The 4,161-nt window shown below is 43.7% G+C and overlaps 1 protein-coding gene across 2 annotated transcripts in view; it reads right to left on the reverse strand.

Moving 5' to 3' along the window:
• The window catches only part of ZNF331 (zinc finger protein 331), a 12,475-nt gene that overhangs the window by 6,621 nt on the left and 1,693 nt on the right, over nucleotides 1-4,161 (reverse strand). The window contains exon 1 of one of the 2 annotated variants that reach the window (XM_006754705.2): nucleotides 196-518. The exons of the other annotated variant lie outside the window; for it this stretch is intronic. The gene's annotated coding sequence lies outside the window, so the exon portion shown is untranslated. Of the gene's footprint in view, nucleotides 1-195; nucleotides 519-4,161 lie in introns of those variants that run through there. 2 annotated transcript variants of the gene reach the window in all.

Consider the following 4,161-nt stretch of genomic DNA (forward strand, 5'->3'; position numbering starts at 1 on the left):
AACCACACCCCTGAGAGAAGAGCTTCCAGTGAGTGCTGGGAGTCCTAGTCCTGAATTACTGACCCTGAGGCTGGTTTCGGGAAACTCCCAAACCTGCAGTTGGCGTCAAAACTGAGGGTGGCCCTCAAACCCCCAATGTGGCTAACTCTGGGGAGGGGACTGGGATCTGGACCCAACTGGGTGTGTTGAGGGTACCTAGCCTCACTTGGAGTCCATCCTGCTCCCTCCAGTCACACTGTCCAGGGTTAGGAGAGGCTGCATCATCCAAACGCAAATCTCTTCTGGCCTCCAGAGGACGTGGCAGGCGGAGAGGAAAAGCTGACCCCATAAACATATGCACACTATCAATGCAGAACACCAAGGTCAGTGGTTACTTACTGCTAAGTTGGAATACTTAGAATATGAAAAGTATTTCAGATATACCGTCAGTAGGAAAATAATGTTACCAAAACAAGATGGTACAATACCTTGTCAACTTCTCTATATAAGCCCAGCCATGGTGGCTCAGTGATTAAGCTTCAACCTATGACCCAGGAGGTCACAGTTCAATTCCCGGTCAGGGCACATGCCTGGGTTTTGAGCTCGATCCCCAGTGTGGGGTGTGCAGGAGGCAGCCGATAATGATTCTCTCTCATCACTGATATTTCCATCTCTCTCCCTCTCTCTTCCTCTCTGAAATCAATAATATATTTTTAAAATTCTATATATGTATACACATAATATAGTGTGTGTATATATTCATATATGTGCTATATGAATAAATATATATACATATGGAGACAAACACAGATACTGACAAACAGACCATAAGACATCACCAGAGAGAGAGAGAGAGAGAGAGAGAGAGAGAGAGAGATATATCAAAGTAGAGAGGACTAGAAGAAAGCATCCTGAAAAGTGTATATCCCTTGCACAGCGGGCCTGAAACTGCTAACCTTAAGCCTGCTTGCAAGACTGGTCCTAGGCTGGACTTGCAGGGTTCCCGCCATCCCCTCACTGAGGACAGTGGCTCACGCTCCTGGAATGTTTGTGTGTGCTATGCAGAGGGTGCCTACGTGACTGACGCCTGATAAAAACCCTGGCTCCCAGGCTGTGAGCTCCCCCGCAGACAACGCTGCATGTGGCTGGACTCTGATGGAGGGAGGATTAGTCCTGTGTGCCTTTCCCTCGGCTGACTGCCCTGGACCCTTTCCCTGTAATACCTCTTGGCCACGGGTAGGACAATGGGTTGGACCCTGAGTCCATCCAGAGAGGGGTAGGGAACCTTTTTCTGCCAAGAGCCATTTGGATATTTATAACATCATTCCTGGGCCATACAAAATTATCCACTTAAACATTAGCCTGCTAAATTTGGTCAGACATTTAATTTAGAAAATAAACTTTCTTTCCATCTAGAGCCTGTGCGATCAGGACTCTTTGGTCATAACCTGACCTCAGTGCCCACAGTGAGAGGGATGATGTCCTGCTCCTAGCACCTGTTAGGGCACAGCACTTACCCCAGGGGCAGGCCCATTGCAGGCACTGAACAGAAGTATGATTTTGGCTCAACATTCTACTTTTTGGCATATATCCCAAGGAAGATAATATGTATATATCTTGTGTACATATGTATGTGTGTGTGTATATATTATATATATATATATACAATATATTTTAAAGAATACATATACACACACACATATAATGTTTTATTATATTACATATATATATTTTTTTAAAGGCTAATATGCAAAGTGTCCCCTTGGGGAGTTCGATCAATCATTATGACATGTGCTGACCACCAGGGGGCAGCACAGAACAAAGGAAGGCACCAATCATATATATATATGTATATATATACACACACATACATTCGTACACATATACATACATATACACACTCACACACACATATATACATTCATACACATATATACACACACACACACACACATTTTTTTTTGGAGAATTATTCCCCCAAAATGAATACAGACTTTGAATAATTATTAATTCCAATAGGTTAAATCTAAAAAGAAAGAAAAATCAACTTAGCTATCAGCTTTTAAGTGTATACATTTTGGGGGGAGACACCCAGTATATGCACCATGAATTCCTGGTTCATAAGTTTCATGAGTCGATGCTTAACAACTGAGCAACACTGGCCGGGCTCAAGTTTCTTCTTTTTTCTTTAAAGGAAGGGCCCTAGGAGCTTGGAAGTGAGGAAGGTAATGGTAATAGGCCTGGGAGGAGGAGGAGAGGGACAGAGGTAGGAGGGAGAGGGGGGGAGAGAGAAGAGGAAGGGGAGAGGAGGGGGAAGGAGGGGAGGGGAGGGTGCTGGCATGCCTGGGAGGGAGAACACACTCTCAAGTTTCTCCTTTATGAGCTCCTTAGGAAATTGAAATTGTTGGCAGTAGACCTGCATTAATCCCATTATAAGAAATAAACTTAAGACAGTCCCAAAGTTAAAGAAAAATAATAAAGAGAAAACCCCACAGTTGGAGTGCGGTATATTGCCGTCAGTAAGAGAAAGCTGAATGAATAGGCCTGTGGTAGACTGAACAGCATACGTCCTAATTCTGGAAACTGGAAATATGTTATATTAAATGGAAAGGGGAGTTAGGTTGCAGCTGGACTTAAAGTCACTAATCAGCTGACCTTAAAACAGGGAGATCATCCAGAATTATCCAGGTGGGTCCAATGTAATCGCAAAAGTAGATGAGGGGTGTCAGAAGGAGAGAGAAAGATGCGCGGAGGAAAGCAGGGGCAGCGTGATATGACATGAGAGGACTTGTCTGTTGGCTCTGAAGATGGAGGAATGGGCTGTAATTCCAGGAATGCAGGCAGCCTCTGGAGCCGGGAAAGGCAGGGGAAGAGTGCCCCCTAGAGCCTCTGAAAAGGAACGCAGCCTTACCAACACCTTGGGTTTAGCCCAAGCATGTCAAACCCACAATGAATATTTTTGCGGCCCAGCCAATATAACGTCATGTAAAAAACGTTTTAATAAAAATTTCGTAACTTAATTTTTACAAATCCTGTTACACATAATTATTAATAACGAATACAACGTTCGCTAATGACTGATGACTATAATCCTGTTGCGTTCATTTCCCTTACTCGCTGGCACCCCATGTCTCTCCACTAATACCAGCAGCGATTATTTTAGCAGCTGATTGCCACGCCATTAGTCTTGTACTGGCTTGTTTGCACAACAGGAAATATTTCGCTTTCGGAGAACAAGAAAAATAGGTTTATTTGTGTGACGCTTATGAATTTGTGCAGTTCTTCAGTGTCTGGTAAGTTCATGTTCAAGAAAAAATATTAATTTTTATTAGAATGTTCTATTATTTTATGTTAACAATGACTCATTTATTTCAATGAGTCCCTTGTATTCAGCATGTCTCTAGTGAAATAAACCCACGTTTCTATGAAAATGGGAGCTTTTGGGGGGTTTTTTCGGCCCACATACACTTACACCTTGTTTATTCAGCCTTTGAGTTTGACATGCTTGTTTTAGCCCAGGGCATTTTGGACTTCTAACCTCCAGGACTGCACCTTAACAAATCTGTGCTGTTTTCAGCCACTAAATCTGTGGCAACATGTTACAGCAGCAACAGGAAACTGACACAAGGCCCCGTATCGGAAAAACGGGTGACAAACCGATATGACCTCCCTGACCTTGCGCATCCTTCCCCGGTGTCTCTAATACCATCAGACTTGGCACAACAACAGCTAAGCTGCTCCCTGACCTGATTAGGGACAGTGTGGGAAGCAGATAGAAGTGTTTGGTACAGGGAAGGTGCTCCATACAAGTGGCCCCTCTCCCTTCCGCCTTCATTGAGTAAGCAATTAAAATGTCATATTGAATAGGATACTTAAAAAGTGTTTTATTGCCCTGGCTGGTTTGGCTCAGTGGATAGAGCGTCGGCCTGCAGACTGAAGGGTCCCAGTCAAGGGCATGTACCTTGGTTGCGGGCACATCCCCAGTTGGTGGATGTTTCTCTCTCATCGATGTTTCTAACTCTCTATCCCTCTCCCTTCTTCTCTGTAAAAAAATCAATAAAATATATATATTTTAAAAAGTGTAAGATGTTTGCACCTGGCTATAAAGCAAGTAGTATTTCTGGGCTGAAGAAACTCCAAGGAGGTTAGTCACTAGGGAGAGGAAGCCGGGGGTTGCTATGT

This window comes from Myotis davidii, unplaced genomic scaffold, assembly GCF_000327345.1.
Source record: "Myotis davidii unplaced genomic scaffold, ASM32734v1 scaffold1173, whole genome shotgun sequence".
Lineage (NCBI taxonomy): Eukaryota > Metazoa > Chordata > Mammalia > Chiroptera > Vespertilionidae > Myotis > Myotis davidii.